Genomic DNA, 10,691 nt, shown 5'->3' with positions numbered 1-10,691 from the left:
AGCCTAAAGATTAAGAGCTTCAAAGTATTTTTTTAACCACGGAATGGTTTGAAGTAAAATGTTATATCTCTGAGCATAATGTCGCCAAAATCAGTAATACTTAATGACAAATCTCCTCATACAAATTGCAAGGAAGAAACTTGATGAATTTCCTGTACTATGGTTAAAAGGAAATACAGCGCCTTTTCCTGTTGCTCATGAAGATGTTTTACCTATGGTAGCAAGAGGTGGAAATTACTAGCAACAGTCTCAATTTCCTGCCAAATCCCTAAACATACATATACACTTGTTAAAAACAACGTATGTTCCATCATTGTGATACAATCAATAGCAATTGCTCAGCAAAAAGTTTGCTTTTCTTTGGAAGAATTTGTTGAGGTTCTGGTCCTGCCGGTTCACTTTGCAAAAACAGTCTTTTAGAAAAAGAAAACATCCAACTGGAGTTTCCCTTCCAAAGAGCTCTCAGAATCCACTTCAGTGTGCTTTCAATGCTCCCTTCCAAGAGGACTTTAGAAAGGGCTCTTTATTCTTTGATTTCTTGAGGAGGTTCATGTATTTGGCATAGGCCCAAGAAGGGCTTAGAGGGCTTCCTCTTCTTGAAAAGGTTCCTTCATTACTAGCAAAAGGTAGTAAAATTCCATAAAAAATTTCAAGCTATAAAGGGACAGCAGCAGTACCAAGGCAACGTCTAACACTTAATGAAAGCTGAAAGACTAAAATCAGCAAAGCCTATGACCTAAACGAAGCAAAGCAAGTGGGAGATGATAGGAACATTAAACCAATACAGAGAATCTATTTGGAAAAACAAAACAAAACAAAAACCAACAAAGGAGGAGGTGGGAAATCTCTCTCCCTTTTAAATCTTCAGTTGTTATGATGTAGAGAATTTGTCTAAGCACTTTTTACTGTTATTTCGCTGTAGGTATATTTACATGCAAGCGATAATTGGGAGGGCTGGCTCCGGAGCAGCTGCCCTCAGCAACTGAGTGCTAGTTTCCATTACATCGCGTTTAAATCCCCAAATTGCACTCTGCTGAAGGGGCAAAGGACCAAAGCAGCAGGCAGACCAAGTGGGGCAGCTACAGAAGCAGTTACAGAGCCAACAGCTCCCTGAGGCATTTTGCGAAGGTGCAAGCCCTAAGCCCCTGTGCTGTCACCCCTCACTCACTCCCACCAGAGCAATGCAGCAGTGACAGCAACTGCACAGCCCTCAGCGTGCAGCAGAGACGAGTGACTCAGCCTTAGAAATGTCTACAGCAATCTGGCCACTGATTTTTAGTGCAAATTCTGTTCACATATGGAAAACCCGTTTCACTAGACAAAACTTCTCAATTTCTGTTTAGTTTTATCCTTAAATTCACATCCTTTAGTAAATCCTTTTCAATTGCATTTAAACATATTTGAATTTGCATATTTAATCAAAACAATTACAACTCTGAAGCAGATTCCTCTCTCAAATATTTAATTTATATTTCATTATAAAATCACATAACACTTCATTAAAAGTGTTTCTTTTTATCTCTTTAATCACTGAGTGTTCTTTTAATGATGTGGAAGCTTAATCTAATAAAAAAGTAAAACCTACATGATGCCGAGCAGTTTATTAGCATGGATTGCATTCATTAAATTTACACAGATCATGCAGTTTCTCCAAGAACTGATGTGACCTTGTTTCAAACCATCGTTTCATTTGGACTGCAAACAAAACTTTTTAATAATTAAGTGAATTCTCAAAAAGCTGAAGCAATTTTTAGCTTCTGTGAAGTCTGCAAATGACAAAATTAGATGAGCTCATTAAAGATGCCCTGAAGATTAAAAAAACAGTCAGTGTGAATTAATTACTACCGTGGATACAAACAAATAGTCACCAACATCTTTAAAATATATTTTGGGGAACAATTTAATGCAAAAAGTATTTATGAATCACATTAACACCTTTGTCCATTCATCATTTAGTCATAATCAATAATGAGATTGATGCTTTACAGACAAGTATGAATAAACTATTTTTACTCAATACTATGAGCGAAGTCTGTGATCATTTTGAGTCTGCATTTTTATTTTGGTATCTTGACAGGTGACTTCAGAAAGAACAGGGAGAATGGTCAGATGCAAAGATCAATGAACTCCATGTTCATGTTTTCAGTAGCAATCAGCAGGTTTTGGATCACACCCTGAAAGTTTCTGGATTGTCATGTACATTTGGGTATCTGTCTCTATAAACCCTAGAAACTATAGTCAATGGATGAAGTATGTTAATCTTTATTTAGGTCATATCTCCACTGAAGTCAGATAATCTTCACTAAATAATTGCAGTAGTGACAATAAGTACTGATGGATTTGGCTAACATTCCCCAAATTCAGCAAGAAAACATGCACAGCTTTGCTTATTCCACTGGTCTCTAACAGCTTCCTCTCACTGAAGCAGTCTGCCCAAACAGTAGAATAAAACACAGTGTCCTGGCCCGAGTCACATCAACTCAGGATTAGAAAAATTAGAATATAGGCGGACATGAAGAGAAAGAAAATACACTGCTTACTGAAGGTGTGATTCTGGTTTACTCCTTGCTTCTAGATGCTGAATGGGCTGGAAAAAGAGAATCATGTCACTGGCATGTACCTCTGCAGGGTGGGAAATAAGGGTGTAACTTAATGTCAAGGGGTGACTGCCTATAGTCACAGCTCAGAACAGTATGCACAGAAATTGGAGACTGAAGAGAGAGATTTTAAAAATTACTTCATCTCTTACTGAAGCCCTGTGGGGTTTTAAAAAAATTATTCTATTTCTCATCATCATACAAGTCTGTTATACTTTCAAATAAACTTATCTATTTGTGTGTGCAAATAGCTTTTTTCCATAATCAAGTTGATAATTTTAACGTGAAACTTTAAGCAACCTACAACCGCCCCCATTCTAAAAGACTTTTAAAAAGAAATAAAAGGATTTAACATAACTAGAGCTGCTCTCTATTTTTAAAATGTAAATTATCACTGAAATCTTACTTTTGAAGTCATCATTAATTGCCTCATAGGCCTCATTTTACATTAATTGTGCCTTTATAAAATACTCATTAAAAAAGTAATACAGTTATAGATTCTTCCTATATTAAATTGTCAGTAGTTTTCTTCCCCTTTTAGCTAATTGCTTCATTATGTACTTTTTTAATTGTTTTGTTTTTTTTTTTAATTTTGCACATATCTTCAGGAGCTGTGAAACTTTTACAACGTATTGTTCAACTATGTATATTGTGTTGCTGGTTTACAATTGCAGGAACTACTCTATGCCTTGTGTTACTAGGAGATAACACGCTTCAAGGGTTACTGAAAGCATAAGGCTTCATTCAGTTCTTTTTCAAATGTGTCTATCTCATTGCTAGGCACAGCAAAGAACTGATACATAATTCACTACATTGCCAAGTTTAAGTCATGAATAGGAAGTAAAATAAATTACTTTTCATCTTAAAAGGAAAAAAAAAAAAAGCAGAAAACTGAATAAGCAGATCACCACTGGTTTAGTATTCACGAAGCAACTTACTGCACTGCCCATCTTTTGTTTTTACCTTTTTCTCCCTTACCACAGCTGTACGTAGCTTGATACGTCTTGTTAATCTTGCACTAATACTAAAGACTTGACTAGTACCAGAAGACCAAATTAAGGATAGAATAGAATAGAAAAGAAGAGAACAGAACAGAATGGAGTATTTTCAGTTGGAAGGGACCTACAACAGTCATCTAGTCCAACTGCCTGACCACTCCAGGGCTGACCAAAAGTTAAAGCATGGTATTAAGGGCATTGTCCAAACGCCTCCTAAACACTGACAGGCTTGGAGTGTCAACCACCTCTCTAGGAAACCTGTTCCACTGTTTGACCACCCTCTTGGTAAAGAAATGCTTCCTAATATCCAGTCTAAAGCTCCCCTGGCGCAGCTTTGAACCATTCCCACACATTCTGTCACTGGATACCAGGGAGATCAGCACCTCCCTCCCAAAATCCCCTCCTCAGGAAGCTGTTGAGAGCAATGAGGTCACCCCTCAGCCTCCCTGTCTCCAAACAAGACAAGTCCAAAGTCCTTGGTTGCCCCTGACAGCACATTCCTTCCAGCCCTTTCACCAGCTTTGTTGCCCGCCTCTGGATATATTCAAGGACCTGCACATCCCGCTTAAGTTGTGAGGCCCAGAACTGCCCGCAGTGCTCAAGGTGAGGCCACACCAACATGGGACAATCACTTCTTTTGACTGGCTGGCTGTGCTGCGTTTGATGCACCCAGGACATCATTTGCCCTCTGGGCTGCTAGGGCACACTGCTGGCTCACACTGAGCCTGCTGTCAGCCAGCACCCCCTGGCTCCTTTCTGCAGGGCTGCTCTACAGCCACTCCTCTCCCCATTTCTACTTGTGCCTGGCATTACTCCATCCTAGGTGCAGAATCTGGCATTTTCACCTGTTAAATTTCATCCCATTAATCACAGCCCCATGCTCCAGTCTATCTAGATCTCCCTGCAAGGCCTCTTGTCCCTCAAGAGAGTCAACAGCACCTCCCAGCTTGGTATCATTGCAAATTTGCTAATGGTGTGTTCAAATCCTGTGTCCAGATCCTTGATAAATATATGGAACAGAACTGGCCCTAGAATTAAACCCTGTGGAACACCACTGGTGACTGGTTGCCAGCCAGATGTAGCCCCATTCACTACAACACTTTGAGCTCTACCTTTCAGCCAGTTCTTCACCCAGCGCACCATGAACCCACGCATCCCACAGCCGGACAAGAGGTCCAGAAGGATGCTGTGAGGGACAGTATCAAAAGCCTTACTAAAATCCAGACAAACTATATCCACCGCCTTCTACTAAGTGGGTGACCTCATTGCAGAAGGATATCGAATTAGCTAAATGGGACTTTCACTTTGTGAACCCATGTTGACTGTGCCTGATGATTGCATTATTCTTTAAATTCCTTTCAGTAGTACCCAGTATAACCTTCTCCATAATTTTTCCAGGAACTGAGGTTAGACTAACAGGTCTGTAGTTTCCTGGGTCTTCCCTCATGTCCTTCTTGTAAATGGGAGTAACACTGGCTAGCTTCCAGTCAGCAGGGACCTCCTCAGAGCCCCAAGACCTTTGGTATATGATCAAGATCATTTCTAGACTGAACTCTGCAAGAAAAATGTGTAAAGATCAACCAAATGTTGCTTAAAAGAAGTAGCCAGTGCTCTCTTCTTAATTCACAAGATGGATAAAAATAAAAGACATCTCTATTTAAAGTTTTAACATCAAGTTAAAGAGAAATCACTACCTTAAAAAGCAGTATTTAAATGTTATCTAAAAGTAGCAGCTAAGGATATTATTTCTTCTATACTTCTCAGCCTTTCCCCTTTGCACATCATCAACCTAATGCTCTTGAACAGCACCTGTGATCATACACTAAAGATTTTTTCTGTAGAGCAAATCATTCCCTAGTGGGAAGGGCTATGGCCTACTTATTAAAATCAGTTAAAAACACGGTTTTAAGATGACAGCAAGTGACAGTAGCTGAAAGTGCAAGAATGGGGGATGTCTAAATTCATTTTCCTGAAGGGAATTTAGGGAAGATCTACATTGCTCAGTGGAGTGCCATGAAAAGGAACCTGTCAGCACGGACAAAAAGGGAAGCTCTGCATACGTGACACATCCTGCTGCTCACTGTCCATGCAAACAGTTCCACAATACAGCAACTTGGTGAAAAAGCCCCTCACTTTCTCTGTTCCCTCCCAGTCGTTTCTATCTCTTGGCTCAAGAGCCTCTCAATTTTCCTAACACAACAGTTTGTGAGGCAGTATGGTAAATCACAAACTGATTAACATTAAAGTTAATCCCGCAGTTTAAAAAAAAAGTTAGAATGTAAAGGTTTACTTCTGAACTGGAGGTGTTCAGAGACAGTGGGCATGGAACAGCCATTTAGACAACTGTGCTGGCAGAGCCAATGCACTGCTCTGCTGCGAGAGGAGAACAGGAGGAAGGCAAGGAGAAGGAGAAAATGTAAACCAGCATACCTGTTTATGCCTAGGTGTTGTGTAACATGTGCAAAGGCTTTCCTTAATAAAAACAGACATCTATTTACATGTAATTTATTCACTATTTCATAGAATTCATAGCCTGTATTTCAAACATGGACAGATAAAATTGCTGGAAACTTCTAGAGAAAGAGGAAAAAGTCCAAAATGTTTACAGATAAATATGGAGATTTGGGGGCAAATGTAACTATCTGCACTTGCTTGTGATTATCAAGAACCACCCTCTTGCAAGAGCTTATTATAAGAAACAGATCTCAGATGAGAAACAACTGACATAAACAAATACTTTGGACTGGAAATGACTGGACATGTAAGCCAGCAACGGCTTCTATGCACCATATGAGAGAGACTGGGTTAACTACTCATAAAGAATCATGATCCCAGAAGCTGGTGTGGGGGAAGGTTAAAAAAGAAAAAGAAAAAAAGACAGATAGTTAAAGCCAAAAGCACCTTCAAAAAATGCAACACCCCACTCCAAAACAAACAAACAAACAAGGAAGTCACCTCTGGAATTTAGGAAAAAATAGATCAGGGAGAAGCATGACAGACTTCACACCTGCTTGCTCTATCCTGTTGTACAGACAATGCCCCAAAGAACACTGGGACTATTTTCTGGTCAAATAACTCATTTCTGTATCTCTGTTCATAAAACTGCATTCCTCTAGTTCTACACCAACAGAAAAGCATCAGCTTTGCACAAGTTCTATAGACAAACCACCAGACTAAGAAGAAATGAAGCGGATATATTTATTATAAAGTCATTTTATTGCAAATAGAACTAATTACACTATGGCAATATACTGTATAAAAGTAGTGTGCCATACTCAGTCTGAACTATAAATGCAATTTTCCTCCTGTGTCAGCTGATGTAAAGTCCTGATTTATTGTTTAGCAGGAGAAAGATCCATTCCTTTTCCCTTAAAGAGCTCTTTCCTTCTAACAAAATTTCCTCTTAGCCATTTAGCAGGGCCATTATATCCCTTTGAACACAAATTCCTCTGCAACCGCAAAGTCTTTGTGACATACATAATTACATCAAAGCCTGGGCTTACATTCCCTTGACTCTGATGACGACTCAGTCTGTGACCTGAAGCAAACCGTGGAATATTTGTTCAGGCATCCCTAAAAGTGGTGCAAACAACTTTGTTGTAACAGATATTCAGAAGCTTTACCAAACATGTAGGCTGCTTTAAAAGACAAAATGATTGCTACAGGCTTGCTCTTGATAGAAAGTCTTACGCTGACTTCAGCAGGGATTGGAATGGGCCTTTAAGAAGCCTACTGAAAACTAGACTGGAACCACCTAATGCAGGATCTAATTGATTGCAATGGATTTGCAGCAAGTACAACCCAGAAGCAAAGCCAAAATAACAGTGAGAAATGCCAGCCTTGCACTCACATTTTGTTTCTGCTATAAGGCAGTTACCAACATCGTTCCTATTTGGTCTCATGGATAAGCAATCTGATTCCAGTTTGCCCTCCAAATCCAATCCGGTACCTTAAAAGCACACTGAAGTCCATTCAGTTGGGAATGATTGAACATAAACCAAAACGACACATTACTCATCCTAACGTAAATTTCAGAATATGATTCTGGGTCACAGTAAACGAATCTTTCAAAAATCCCAGATAAAGTGACTGAACTGCTCAAAAAGGATGCTGTCGAGTTTTGCATCAACCAGCCTGCCTTAATATTCTTATGGGGCAAAGAAATAGCTTTGCAAGAAAATATTTGCTTAAGGAGAAAATTCAGCATTGCTTCCAAGATTCAAATTGCATTCACATTCTGTACTCACCTGTCAGCTTCTAGCTCAAGGCAACAGAACTCTATTAATATTTATTTAATAATATATTTTAAATATTTTTTAAAAGTTATTACAAAGCCACAGACAAGGATAAAAATCTTGGAGAAGTTAAAATAATACACCAAATTGGAGATGAATAGAGCTGAGTAGAGAAACTAATTCATCAAAGCAAGAGAATAATCCTCCAAACAAAGACCTATTTTCTGTGGCTTGTTACTGTTTACCAACAATGGATACTTCAGATACAGTTTCCAATAGCTGGGGATTTTCTTGCACTCATGTAACACAAGTAACTAGATAGCTGTGCAGATGATGGGGTGACAGAAATACCTCCTAGGAGAGGATACTGGGATAAGTCTCCATTTCATTGGGGTCTAATTCCTGTCCTTGCACAGTGAAAACCCCATCAGTTGAGCTGAAAACAAACCATTTCAGGATCTTAGAAGACACAGTAATGGTTTCTCCTTTATAATGGAAAGAAATCCTAAATAGCTAGAAGTTGCTTCTCGGAAGCATCTCAGCTGGGAGATGAAATCTTACCTCACACCACTGAAGATGCAGCTGCTAACAAAGCAAATGGAGAACAAGGCTTTGACTCTGTGCATGGGCACAGAGAGCGATTTACCCAGTCCTGTCATCGCATGATGCTGCAGCTGGTCTGCTTATCGGTTGGCTCACAGCACTGTTACACAGTAGTGTCACATAGTAGTAATACACAGTAGTGTTACATCCTCTGGAACAAAATTAGTAATTTAAGGACATGGGACCATGCTCTGCTTAGTGTGCTTAAGATAAACAGGTAGCTCAAATGATCCTAACTCTTGCTGTCTGTAGTTGAAAGTAACCTCTCCTGTTCCTGCAGATGCTTGCTCTTACATGCTTGTGCATACAATTCCCCAATGAAAGAACTGACTTCCAGTGCCTAAATACTACAAAGAATGGGAACAGGCTATGTGAAATTTAATTAGAAACATAAGCCATGAAAAAAATTAAGGAAATTTCACTAGGCATCAACTCCATTATATCAGGGAATTTGACACACAACATCCTACTTTCAGCTAGCCTGCATACCAGGCCAGTTTGGGCTCATGGTGTCTGCTTCTCCCTCCCTACGTGATAATGCATGTTACACAGAAGAATACTAGATGAAACTAGATACTTCTTAAAAAAGGAAAATGGCAAGGAAAGATGAAGCACAGTGAGCAATCTGTAGTCATGGATTGGAGTGCATAATTTTAAAACATAAACATTATTTATTGCACTGATACTGTAATTATAATGTAGTTTTTGTAGAACACTTTCCATCTTTATTAAGTGATTCATCATAGGTCTTGCAGTTGAAAGGTACACAAGTAATCTAGAGATGACTATTTGGTGCTGCAGAGATGAAAATGTAGTTCAACAGCAGAAACAGACCATCTGGTTTGCTGAACAGTTTTCCATGTAGCCCTATCCTAAGGAAACGAAAGGCAGCCCCTGGGACTTGCACCTCTAGGGACAGGTGCTTAGGATGCACCCGAATGACACGGCCCCCCAAATAATGTGAGAGCACACTTGAAGCAGCCACCTGTATTCTTCCAAGATGTGGTGTATGGCCCCAGGTGTGCCCCAGAAGCAGGTGGCTGATGGAAGGGGCTTGCTTTTCAAGCTTAACATCTGTAAAAATAAAGTTGTGCTTCCCAGAAGTTCTAATATTGCACTTTACATTTATATTCATCCTGGTATTATCTGGGATATGCTCAGAATTGTGAGAAGAGTTGGCAATAAACTGCTGAAAAATCTGTTCATTACAGCGCAGTAATTTGTTTTGATATAGCCAGGAACACAGATCCAAGTCAGGATAAAGTCAGATGAGGCAGCATACATTATGCTACCTTGCACACTACAATCTGTTACAGATGAAAGTATTTTATGTAGGTCAGGCACTTCTTCCCTGGGGGGAGACAAAAAGCCATAAGGAAATCAGAACAGTGTTGGGCCTTATTCCAGTGATCCAGTCTACTTCGAAGTTTCAATTATGCGGCGATTTGAGTCTCTCTGGTCTTGTCTATCAAAGTACTCTTTCCAATCAACATCTGCAATGCTAAGTACAGTGGACTGGACAGCATATATCTCAGCGTGATGCAAAAGTAGATAAAACTCCTCGCACTCACAAGGAGACAATAGTTTCTCGATTGAAAAAAGAAAATAAAAATCTAAGTGACACTAATTTTCAACTTGTTGTAACACTGAGCTACAAAATCAGGTTTTGCGAACAGGAGGCGGCTCTCCGGCCCTAACAGTAAGCAGAATTGGATGATTAAAAGAAGCAGCCTTGCATTTCTCTCTCCCTTTCCTTAAAACTGTGCTCTAATGTCACTCAGAGGGCACCTGCACTTCAGTTTTGCTGCAGTAATACTTTATCTCTGACAGGGGGTACAAAAAGAACTTCAGGAACCCAGAAGTAGACATTAGTATCTTTTCCTGTATCTTACAGTCTCAGCAGAATTCTCTATTTTTAAAATAGATTTTTTTTTTTTTTTGCTCTTAAACAACAATATGCTTTTATTCTGGCAACTAAAAAGCACAAAATACAAGCTTCCACTAACACTTCATAGCAGAGTTCAGGATTTAATTTTATAACACACATAATACAATTTTTCTTTACCACTTATCTATTTAAGAATTTCTCTTGTATCAAAACCTGAGAGATTCTCAAACAGAACAGCACTGTATTTTCAGAATGGTATTAAGCTGTGAAGAGGCAGAGAAAGAAGTACACAAATCACACACAGTACTGCATTTAGTAAACAGATAAAGAGTGTGCAATGGAAGAATATGTGTGCACTTGTACAATTTAT

General features: G+C 39.2%; 1 protein-coding gene across 1 annotated transcript in view; it reads right to left on the bottom strand.

Annotated features, from left to right (window-relative positions):
- LOC104527427 (polypeptide N-acetylgalactosaminyltransferase 18) overlaps positions 1-10,691 on the bottom strand; it is a 109,585-nt gene that overhangs the window by 51,112 nt on the left and 47,782 nt on the right. The window lies entirely within an intron of this gene.

This window comes from Antrostomus carolinensis, unplaced genomic scaffold (genome assembly GCF_000700745.2).
Source record: "Antrostomus carolinensis isolate BGI_N321 unplaced genomic scaffold, ASM70074v2 scaffold7367, whole genome shotgun sequence".
Taxonomy (NCBI): Eukaryota; Metazoa; Chordata; class Aves; order Caprimulgiformes; family Caprimulgidae; genus Antrostomus; species Antrostomus carolinensis.
This window is presented reverse-complemented; position numbering and strand designations above follow the sequence as displayed.